This window comes from Eulemur rufifrons, chromosome 7 (genome assembly GCF_041146395.1).
Source record: "Eulemur rufifrons isolate Redbay chromosome 7, OSU_ERuf_1, whole genome shotgun sequence".
In the NCBI taxonomy this organism is placed as follows: Eukaryota; Metazoa; Chordata; class Mammalia; order Primates; family Lemuridae; genus Eulemur; species Eulemur rufifrons.
In genome coordinates this window covers 279912407-279924460 of record NC_090989.1, presented here as the reverse complement: position 1 = coordinate 279924460, position 12054 = coordinate 279912407, and the positions used below count along the sequence as shown (strand labels likewise).

The window sequence follows — 12054 nt, the reverse complement described above, 5'->3', positions numbered from 1 at the left end:
AAGTATAGGTTACTCAGATAATTAACACAAATGTTTTTTGTTTTTGTTTTTTTTTTTAAGAGACAGGGTCTTGCTCTGTTGCCCAGGCTAGAATGCAGCGCAATTATAGCTCACTGCAGTCTTGAACTCATGGCCTCAAGTGATCCTCCCACCTCAGCCTCCCAAAGTGCTGAGTTTACAAGCATGAGCCACAGTGCCCAACCTAAAAACAATTTTTTAAAATCACTATTTCAAAGAATCAAAAATAGCTAAGACATTGGGAGAATAAGGTGGGAGCAGACACCCTTCCAGATATTAAAACTTACTATAAGGCCATCGGAATGAAGACAACATTGGTATTGAGGTAGGGATAGGTGGGTGGACCAAAAGAACTGAAGAAAGACTGTGGAAACAGTTCCCCAAGTTTCTGTAGACTTAGACAAGAGAGTGTAGGCTTTGCAGGTTAGGGGAACAGAATGGGCGTCTATAAGCAGTGCCGGCTCTCAGGCATTCACATGAAAAAGCACATACAGCCCCATCTCCCTCCTTACACAAAAATAAATTCCAATGAATTAAAGACCCAAGGCAAAACTTGAAAATGTTCAAAAAAAAATCTAAGAGACTATCTTAATGTCATTAAGACAAGGAAGAATAGCTTACCACACAATGTACAAACCCTTACAGGAAAAGATTGATATATTGATCACATTAAGTTAAAACATGCACATCAAAGGACAGAGTAATAAACAAGTGAAAAGAAGCCACAGATTAGGAAGAGATATTTCCAAAATGTATAAAACTACCATAGGATTAATATCTAGAATACATACAGAACTCCTACAAATATGAGACAATCCAATGAGGGGAAATGGCAAAATACATGAATAGGCAATTCACAAGGGAAAAACACAAATGGAAATTAATGCATGAAATAATACTTAACCTCATTAGTAATCAAGAAATGCAAATTAAAACAATCAGATATCATTTCACTCCCTCCAATTAGCAAAAAATGTGAACTCCTAGATGAGAACTTACAAAGCACATACCCTACAACCCAGCAGTTTCTCTCTTTATTATATATCTTAGACTGCTGCTTTGCACACAGGTGAGAAGACACAAACAAGAATGCTCACTGAATAGTTGTCCTAACAGTGAAAAACTGGCAACAACCTATATTTTCATCAACAGAAGAAAGAATAAATTGTTCTATTCATACAGCGGAATGCTTTAAATCAATTAAAGTTAATTGATTTAATTGATACAGCTATGTACCAGCATGGATAAACCTCAAAAACAATGTTGATCCCAAAACAAGTTGTGGAATGATACACACATTCTGCAAGGTTTTCTATAACGTATATACCCAAGTGTAGTGAAGGTATAAAACCATGCATGGAAAGTCACCAAAACAAGATAGTAATTTCATCTAGGGAGGGAAGAAAATGAGATTGGGGAAGAGGCTTCAACTGTGCTTGAAATATTTTATTTACATGCATGTGCACATGCACGTGTACATCTGAAGCAATTACCACAAAACATTAAGGTCTGACAGAGCTGAGTTCTGGATACAGAAATATCTGTCCTTGTCTTTGTTTGTTGTAGACAGGGTCTCAGTCTGTTGCCCGGGCTAGAGTCCAGTGGCGTCATCATACCTCATTGCAACCTCAAACTCCCAGGCTCAAGTGATCCCTCTGCTTCAGTCTCCCAAGTAGCTGGGACTACAGGCATGCTAATTGTTAATTTTTTTTGTAGAGATGAGATCTCACTATGTTGTTCAGGCTGGTCTCAAACTCCTGGCCTCAATTGACCCTCCTGCCTTGGCGTCCCAAAATGCTAGGAATACAGGTGTGATCCACTGTGCCTGGCTTGTTCTAGTCTTTATACTTTCCTATGTGCTTAAATTATTTCTTTTTTAAAATTAATTAATTTATTTATTTAGAATTTTTTTTTTTAGAGACAGGGTGTTGCTCTGTCATCCAGGCTGGAATGCAGTGGCACCATCATAGCTCACTGTAACTTCAAATTCCTGGCTCCAGTGACTTCCCACCACAGCCTCCCCAGTAGCTAGGACTATAGGTGCATGCCAACATGTCTGGCTAATTTTTAAATTTTTTTCATAGAGATAGGGATCTCACTATGTTGCAGGCTGGTCTCGAACTCCTAGGTTCAAATGATCCTCCTACCTCGGCCTCCCAAAGTGCTGGGATTACAGGCGTGAGCCACTGCACCCAGCCCATTTATTTTTTTGAGACAGGGTCTTGCTATGTTGCCCAGGGTGGTGTCGAACTTCTGGGCTCAAGCAAACGTCCCACTTCAGCCTCCCGAGCAGCTGGGACTACAGGTGGACGCCAGTGTGCCCAGCATGCTTTAACTCCATCACACCAAATTTACCAAAACAATCATGCATTTTTACCCTGCATGGCTAGTCCTCTCCCTGTCCTTACACCTGTGAATGCTCAGCAGGCAGCCGCTACTGTGCCAGTTACCAGGTCACCAGGGCAGCAGCTGCTGCTCCTCCTTCCAGCCTGCCTGCTCCTTGACCTCTGAGGACACTGCAGAAAAAGGGAGCACCTTGCTGCCTGGAACTGCCCTGTCCTCAGGGAGACAGAGAAGAGGGTTTGATGCAGGCCCTTCCTACAAGGCAGCTCAGGCAGGTGGGAGAAGAGAGACCAGGTTCCTGCAGCAGAGCTGGGGCATTTCTGTCCCTCAGGGGTCAAATGAGCAACCAAGAGAGCCCCCATCCTTCACTAGGGGCAGGCAGATCTGGGTAAGTGCAAAGAGCAAGAGCTTTGGAGCTGGGGACATGTGGGTTCAAATCCAGCTCTGGCATGAAATAATTCTGTGACTCTGGGCAAATTACTTAGCCTAAGCCTCTGCTTTTGCAACTTAAAACAGGAATAGGCTGGGCGCAGTGGCTCATGCCTGTAATCCCAGCACTCTGGGAGGCCGAGGCAGGAGGATTGCTTGAGATCAGGAGTTCAAGACCAACCTGGGCAACAGTGAGACCCCGTCTCTACTAAAAATAAAAAATTAGCCAGGAATGGTGGTGCATGCCTATAGTCCCAGCTACTCAGGAGGCTGAGGCAGGAGGATCACTTGAGCCTAGGAATTCAAGGCTGCAGTGAGCTATGATAGAGCAACTGCACTCCAGCCTGGGCGACAGTGAGTGAGACTCTGTCTCTTTAAAAAAAAGGTCCTGAGCAGTAGCAGTATATAAAATGTATGATCCATGAAAGAAGGCAGTCAGTCATAAAAGGAAAATCACGGCATGATTTTACTTATGTGAGGTACCTAGAGAAGTCAAATTCATAGAGACAGAAGGTAGAAGGGTGACTACCAGGTGCTGGGGGAGGAGGAAATGGGGAGTTAGTGTTTAATGGGGACAGAGAGTTTCAGTTTTGCAAGACAAAAAGTTCTGGAGATGGCTGATGGAGATGGTTGCACAATAAAATAACTATACTTAATACACTGAACTGTTGTACTTAAAAGTGGTTAAGATGGTAAATTTTATGTCATGTGTATTTTACCACAATAAAAAAATTAGGGAAAAAAGTATGATCCCATTCTTGTTTAAAAAATTATATCAGTAGCAAACTTATTACTGAATACATAGAAAAATCTGGAAAGCTATACATAGAACTATATGTAGTTAAATCCAAGGGTGGGTAGGATTGCAGAGGGTTATCTACATTGTACATTCTTCTATTATTTAAGGATGATATGTTTACCAGTAGAGAAGATACCCAGAAAAAAAATCAAAAGACCTTCCTCACCATGTGGTTTCTCAGGATTATAAAAGAATTTATGAGGAGTGGCTGCTGTTAGAAACAGGGTAGCCTGTGCTCCCTGCCATACCCTACGACACACACACTCAACAGGGCCACCCTCCTCACTTCATGGGAGCAGAAAGCGGGGAAGAGCCCAGAGCCCAGAGTCGGGCAACTCAAATGCCAACTCTAGGAATTCCTTCTTGGGGCCTCAGAGCCCCAGTTTCCTCAACTGCAAGACGGAAATGTTATGGTTGTAGAACGGGTTGTTGTGAGAATTAAGAACAAGATAAGGTATTATGTGTCAATGCAACGCCTGGCACAGCATAAGGCTGTTGTTCCACAATCCCACCTGCCACCGCAGAAGACCCTCCCACAGGTCAGCAGGGAGGAGAGGTCTCACCCCTCACCTGGCATGCACAGACCCACCCTCCCTGATGCGTGGGCTGCACCTCAAGCACAGACGTCTCTGAGCAGGGCCAGACCACCCAGAGGCCCCAGCACCTCCTCATGGAGCCTCAAACTCCTGAAGACCCTTCCAGGCTTAGGACCCCAGGAAAGGACCGAGGGTGGAGTTGGCCATCTGCTCTCAGAACCAGTCCTTAGGTGCAACCCCAGGCCACAGTGTCGATGTCCTCTTGGTGCTTCTTACAGACATGGAAAGGAGTCAAAGAAATGACAATGCTGTCCCCTCTGTCCCAGAGGGAGACCACCCAGGCATGCCCCAAACCCCACGTGGGGCTGCAGAGATCTGGCGTGGCTCCCACACCTGGGCGGCAGGCAGGCGGGCTATGGGTAAACAGGGCACAGAGAGCCTTTTGTTAAAGCACAAACGGGGCCAAGACGGGAAGACTTCCCAGGCAGGAGGGGAGGCGGGAGGCTGGCGCCCCTCCTGTACCACAGATGGGAAGGCTGTCCCTCCAACACTCTCCCAGGGACGGGGGAAGGGCCATTCTCAAGAGGTCCTGTCCCAGGAGGACTCCGGGCCTGTGAATCTGCTCTGCCATGTGCTTCCTCTCATGAGCCGGGAGGGGGAGAAGAGGTCTCACCCCTCATCTGGCACACACAGCTCCCACCCTCCTCAGAGCGGGGCGCTGCCCTCTAGGCCCCACACCCAGCTGGGGTGAGTCAGAGGCTGTGGGCTGGGGGTGCTGCCTGGCTTGGGACTCACCCAGTGTAGAAGGACACGCCCTCACTTCCTGGGGAAAGAAAGAGGGGAGACAGGCTGGGGCATGAGGGGGAGGGGAACAAGGGTTAGTTGCAAACTGCTCTCACTTGGGCTGGGCTTCCTCAACAGGTTCATCCTCATGCCAGCTGGCAAGGGCATGGCCTGCCTTCCTCGGTGAAGGGTGACAGGCAAGGGACACCCACCTGGAGCTTCCCCCACCAGCTCTGTAGGCCAAGCACACAGAGCTAGCAGGCTCAGTTGGAGGTGCAGGCGGGTGCTGGAGTGCCCAGCTACTGAACACAGACTAAGCCCTAGCGCAGCCATGCCTCAGCTCCAGTCTCCATGCAGGCCAGAAGGGGGATCCCGACTTCACCAGGGTGTGACCTTGGGAAAGTCCCTCTACCCACTGGGCTCTGCGTTCCTCATCTGTAAAACGGGCTGACGCATCTACTGCTCATAGGGTTGCAGTGAGGATTGAGTGAGGAAGTCCATAAAAATCTTCTGGACCAGTATCTGCTGTGTGGTAAGACCGTGCCACGTTAGCTGCTGTTACTGTCACAGTAGGTTGCATCAGTCCCTTAACAGGTATGAAGTCTGAGGCCCAGAGAAGTTAAGTGACCTGCCCAAGGCCACACAACTAGGAGAGGGCGGAAAGTTCCACCCCAAGTCTGATGTTCCATTGTGCCAACCTGCCTCAAAGGCAAACAGGTTTCCTGGGACTGCCTGGGCATCCAGGCCCTTGGAGCTGCTTCCTGGGACAAGACCCCTTTTCTGAGGGGTGCATGGGAACAAGGGCCCTGAAGGGAACCCCAGCAGGCCACACTCAGATGTCTCTGGTCTCCTATGTCCTGCTTTGGAAACTTTGGAAGGGAGCCCAGCTCCAGGTCTGAGGCACTGGGACAGAGGGATCTGGGAGACAGGTTAGTCTCTGGGAGGCAGGTTAGTACCTGCCATGAACATTATTAGCACTGTCCTCCCGGACAGGTTATGAGACGTGGCCACAAGCACCCCAGAGAGGCTGCAGAGGTATCTTTTGTTGAGATTCCAGGCAGGTCGGGGGAAGACTGAGGGGTCTGGCCGAGGGTGAGCCTGATACCTGGGGGCTGATGACCCCAAGGAACCAGCTGGGAGATGCAAGGTGCCCCTGCAGGGCCAGGATTCCCACCCAGCCCGCCCCTGCTGCTGGTCAGCGCATTTGTCATGCTGCCTGTCAGAGGGCGCGGGTTTGGCAGCTGCACCTCTGAGGGTGTCCAGGTGGCATGTGAAAGCCGTGGAATTTTACAGCCACTTTTACTCCAGTGGAATGATGCTCTAGGCGTGAGGCTATATTGCAGCAGGCAATTTAATTTTGAGGTTTGAAGCCCTCAAGAGACGTTTAGATGTAGAAGAACTTGCTGCGAGACTCAAGATGCTGTAGAAATGCATTGGAAACACAGCTGGGAACATTTGTGGCTGGGAGTAAAAGTCTTTATAGACTCAGCCCCACACGTCCTTGAAGAGGGAAGGTTTAGCCCCCCACCTCCCCAACACACACACAGAGTAAAACCACTAAAACACAGTCGTCCAGCTCCAGTCCTGGAGGGGAGCTCAGCCCTGCTTCCACCCACGGGCATCAGTTCTGGCAGCGGATGGACTCATTCCCCAGAGGTGAGCACCAGGACTGAAAGAGTAGCCTCTGGTCAGCGTTCCTCAGTGTGGTCTGCAGCCCACCAGCCTCACAACTGCCATGGGAGCGTCTTCACAGTGGAGACCCCAGGGCCCAGCCCTCCAGGACAGACTCTGTGGGTCTGTGGTGGTGGGCCCAGAGGGCAGAGTGATTTAAACAAGCTCCCAGGTGACTCTGAAGCACCCTGAAAAGCCTGAGAACCTAGAAAAAAAAGCAGCAGTGGAGGGTAGAGTAGAATGAGCATGGGCTGCCAAGCCAAACAGACCTGGGTTCAAGTCCTGGCTTTGCCACCTGTAAGTTGTACAACTCTGGGCAAGAGACCTCATCCCTCTGGGCCTTGGTCTCCTTGTCTGTGAAATGGTGAAGCAACCTCACACGCAAGGCGGTGGCGAGGGTAAGATGAGCACACACATGCAGTGACCAGCACAGCACCTGGCACCCAGACGCGGTGCTGAGGATGACCCGGGCTGTGAAGGCGCCGCTGCCAGGAAGGAAGAGTCGGAGAAGCTGCGCATCACCTACGCAGTGGCCTATTCCAGGGGCTCTCTGCCAGACAGTGTCTCGTGTGAGCAGGAAGAGACTCCTGGGGAAGAACGGGAGGAAGAAACATGCAAGAGGGAGAGGGCCGGGACAGTGAGCCTGAGAAAACCAGCAGGTGAGGTAAGACAGCAGGAATTCCGGCAAAGATCTCCTTCCCAGCTCAAACCTGACAAACAGCACTCTCCCAGCTCCACAAAACAAGGCTGCCAGGCCTAAAATCTTTTCTTGCCAAGACCCATCATGAGGTCATCTGTGCCCCCAAAAGAGCACCTTTTGACCTAGGTGACAGGGTGGGCCCCCCTGTTCTCCTCACCTGCCCACCCTCAGGGCTAAAATCTGAAAGGAGCATTCCAAAAGGACCAAGACCAAAGCCTGCTCCAGGGATTGCAAGGGTAAACTGAGTCAGGGCCTGCCTGTTCCTGAAGGTTCGGGAAGGGCCAGGCTCAGGCAAACACAATGACTCAGACTCAACTTGACTCAACTGTGTGTCCCCCAGTCCCCAATCCAAGCCTGCCTCAGGCAGACAGCGGCAACTACAACCTGGAGGGCAGAACTTCTCCAGCAGGCCCACCGTCCCCTCCAAGCTATCCCTGGAAGGGAGGAGGAATTCTGATCCCAGAGAAGCAGGACCTGCTGCTTCCTGCTCATCACTGCCCAGCATGAGAGACTTCAGCTCAGGCCTCCTCTCTCCAGTGGACAGAGTTCCTCAAAACCAACAGGAAACTCCCACAGGGCAGGGCCGGGTTGGGTGACCTTGTCCCAATAAACAGGAGAGGCGACAAAATCACACACCAGGCATTTCCCACCTCCCTCTGCTGCTGTAAATGCCCAAACAGTTCAAGACTCCCAGCATGGTGAAGGAGGGGCCAGGCGGTGGCAGGACGAGAGCAGGGCAGTTCTGCCCCGACCACACACAGACCTATCTGCCTCCTGCCTGGGAAAAGGTCCAGGGGACGCCATTAAGTGAAACAGAAGTAAGCTGTGAATCAGTAACTCAAACATGACCTGATTTTCATAAAAATAGGCAAATACTAGTAATAGATGTGGAAGAATATACCTGTCCCCACTCACATCTCTGCAGATGAGGATCAGGGGAGATTTCCTTTTCTATATTACATTAAAAACCCGAACAGCACAAAAACATATAACAAACATACAACTATTTGGTAATTACCAAAAATAATTATAATAATGATATTACTATTCCTTTTCAAATCGAGGTGGGGAGGCTCAGGCCTTCCTTCACAAAAAACTGAGAGGGGTAGATGGAGGCAGGGAGGCCTCAGGACAGAGAAGAAAGGACTTCAGGATCCGGGTTCAAGCCCCAAGCCCCTGCTTTCCTTCCAGATGAGTTTGGGCAAGTTGCTTCTTCACTCTGAGCCTCAGTTTCCATATCTGTAAACAGGGGATAACGGCCACTGCCCAAATTTCCTCAAATGATCAATGGGATCACAGATGCGGATGTGTTTTGCAAATTATACTGCAGTCCATACACACCAGCTGTGATTAGGGACCACTTTCTGGGACATGCACTCTGCCAAATTCCCTACATCAACGTATTTAATCCTCAAAATGCTCTAAAGGGAGGTAGATGCTAGTATTATCCCCTGTTAAAAGATGAGGACATGAGGCCCTGAGAGGAATAATGACTGCCCCACAGTCACTTAGCAGGCATGTGACTGCCAAGAGTCAAACTCTGACTACAGAGTTCAGGTCCTAACCAGCACACACTCCTGCCTCCGGGAGCCGTTTTCCAAAGCGTAGGCCGAGGAACCCCAGTCCCCAAAGATGTCTACATGATCAAATAAGTGTGGGGAAATATGACTTGCCAGCTCCTTCTCAGAGACTCATGATGCTCAGCTCAATACATTCAAGGCTCTGAGAAGTCCTGCAGCAAAAATAACAAGAAGTAGCTATTGTCCAGAATTATCTAACCACCGTGGCCAAAGAAACTCGTGTTCCACAGAACACTCTTTAGGAAATGTAGTCACTAGGCAGCATTAGCAACCCAGACTGATAAGATCTGGAGTAAGGGAGAAAAAACAGAGGTTTGCAATGAAACAACATTGGCATTCAAAGAGTATAGCAATCAGACATTACTCAGCTGGCCACTGAGTCAGGAGAAGGAAGAAGAGAATGATTCTGTTGTCTGCCACTTCTGTCCTGGACTCCCTGGACCTACAGTGAAAAGGGCAAAGGACTGTGGAGAGAGAGATGCTGCCCTTTGCTCCCTGGGCTGGGGAAGGCACCTGACCAGAGCTGGAGCTGGCCTGGCAGGAGGGGTCCCAGTCCTTACCCCAGGATGGCTCTGCTATCTGTGCGTTGGCTGTCGGTGCTGAGGCCGGCCCACGTCTGTCTGGGCAGGGTCCTGGCATTCCTTTCGTTCCATGGACGCTGCCTCCCTACGAGGAAGTGAGAGCTACTGTCAGCAGGCGAATGTGCGACTATCAGAGTTACCTGCTGTGTTGCCAACATTTTCTGAGAGCCTGCTTGGTGCCCAGCCCTGGACTGGGCTCCGGATGACAAGAGAGATTCAGATGGAGACCCTCCCTCACAGAACTTGGTTAACTGAGGAGATGATAAGTCAGCAATTACAATCTGGAGAGCCCAGGGCTCCGCTGGGGTGAGTCCAGGAGGAGCACTAGATCCAGACTGGTGGGGTCAAGGAAGGCTTCCTGGAGGAGGAGTTGCCTGAGTTGACTCCGGAGGAATAGTAGGAGTTGGAAAAAGAGCATTCCAGGCAGAAGGAAGAGCACATGTTTGCCTGGAGGGGAGAGGACATGGTATCTAGAGAATGCTGAGTGGTTCAGCATGGCTAGAGCCAGGGCTGGAGGTGGGAAGCAGCAAAAGATGAGCCTTAGCGGGGTGAGCTGGGCAGGGAAAGACCCAGCCTCTGCTCAGACTCCAGCCCAAACACAAACCCCACCCAGCATCTCTACCAGTCAACAAGCACCCGGTAAGCATCTACCATGCACCAGGCACTCTGCTCAGAACTGTCCATGAGGCTGAACAAGACAAGTTGGCAGGGTGGAGAGCAAAGTGCAACCACCTATAACAGGGCAGCAGGGAGCACCGAAACCAGCCAGGAGCTGGGGGTGTGGCACAGACACTGGGGAAGGCCAAAGGATTAGCAGGAGTTAGCCAGGAAGGAGAGTAGACAGAGGGAGATGAACGGACCTGGGAGGGACTATGGAGCCTTTCAATCACTTATGCCACTGAGTATTTGTTAGACCACCTCAGTTCCAGGCACTGTGCCAGGAACAGGGTAGCAGAAGACAGTCTCCCCACTCGCAGGGAGACAGGTCAATAACCCAGCAATTCCACATGGGGTGGTGGCAACTGGGCAGTAAAGCAACTAGAGCTGTAGAGGCACAGAGGCCATCCAGGTCAACCTCCACCCCCACCCCGCCCTCCTCTACAAGGATGGGGCACCCACGAGGCTGGGCAGTCCAGTCACTTGCCCATGGCAGAGGTGGGACTAGAACTTGGGCCTCTGGACTCCTTGTCACTGACTCTTCTACTCCCCCCTCTTCCAGGAAGCATATGCTGACCATCTCCTACATATTCACTCAGAGCAAATTCCTCCTTCCTCTGGGCTGCCTCTGTAATATTTCTATTATCACACTGGCCACAGTGTATCAGAACTTATGTGTTTTCCTGGCTGCCTCTCTTCCCAGACTGCAGCTCTGAGGCAGCCAGGGACCGTGTTTTCCTAGCACCATTCCCGGCCCTGGACAGGCTCTTACTGAAGGATGGCTGAATGAATGAATGAATGAATCAAGGGATGGAGAGATGGTGTGCTGGGCTCTAGGGCCCCACATCCATCCCATCTGAATCCCCAAGAGGTCTTAGGGCAAACCTGGAATCACCTCTCCTCTCAGGAAAAGAAATCAGGAACCAGGTTGATTCCTTCCCTCCAACTCCTGCAGCCAAGGTCCAGGCCAGGCCAGGCAGCAACCCAAGGCGCAGCCACCTCCTTGAGTACTGACACACTGGGGCAATCCTCAGGAACCCCACTGTCCAGAAAGGTCACTCAAAGTTTGCAAAGGAAACTGCTTCCTAGTGGTGTGCACAAGAGATGGAGAACACACACATCTATCTGGTCAAGTTCTGGGGGGTAGTCACAAACATTTCTTGAGCCCCTGCTCTGTACCCTACAGTCCCTGGAAGGCAGAGGGGCATTAGACTGCACCCCAAAGAAGCTTAAAGACTGGGAAGGCAAGGAGGCAGTGGCCAGTCATTCATCCCCGGCATCTCCAAAGCAGCCAGCCCTCCAGGACAAGTCATCTGTCCTTGATTCCCCTCATGAGCCAGAGGAAGACTTGACCTTCACAGAGGCAACACCAGTGTGGCTGGGCCACCAGCACTGTCCAGTCCCTCTGAACAAACTCCCACTCCCCCATCCCCTCCACAGGAAGTATCACCAACAGCCCATCTCCTCCCCTTCCTACAGTCTGTGTGGCACTGCGTCTGTTCCAGAGGGCAGAATACAGCTTGAAGGGTGACTAATACTCTTAACAGAAAAGGAGGAAAAGGCCCTTGGGAACTTTAGACTCCCCCAAATCCCTCCTCCACAATTAGGCCTACATTCCGTTTCTCTCACCAAGTGCTCTCCCTCCACACCTCATCCTTAAAAGGCTTCCTGAGGTAGGGCAGGGGAAGAGGAATTAGTGGAAATGTGGCTCACCCAGGAGCCACCCCACCCTTTCAGCCAAGTCCCCATCAGGAGGAGGCTGCCAGACAACCCCCAACTCATCACTCCTTCCCAAAAAAGGCAACAATTGCATCAGCTGAGAACCGGCTCATCTTGGTTCACTCCAGTTCAGACCAAGGGGAAAAAGCAGTCAGAAAGAGCAGCGAATATCATCATGAACCCCAAGAACCCCAAGCTATGTTCCATCAGCCAGAGAACCAACTTCGCTGGAGCTCCG

The 12054-nt window shown here is 50.5% G+C and overlaps 1 protein-coding gene across 3 annotated transcripts in view; it reads right to left on the bottom strand.

Moving 5' to 3' along the window:
- LRRC8A (leucine rich repeat containing 8 VRAC subunit A) overlaps positions 1 to 12054 on the bottom strand; it is a 31646-nt gene that overhangs the window by 18835 nt on the left and 757 nt on the right. For 2 of the 3 annotated variants that reach the window (XM_069476892.1, XM_069476893.1), the window contains exon 2: positions 9420 to 9525. The exons of the other annotated variant lie outside the window; for it this stretch is intronic. The gene's annotated coding sequence lies outside the window, so the exon portion shown is untranslated. The remainder of the gene's footprint in view (positions 1 to 9419; positions 9526 to 12054) is intronic. 3 annotated transcript variants of the gene reach the window in all.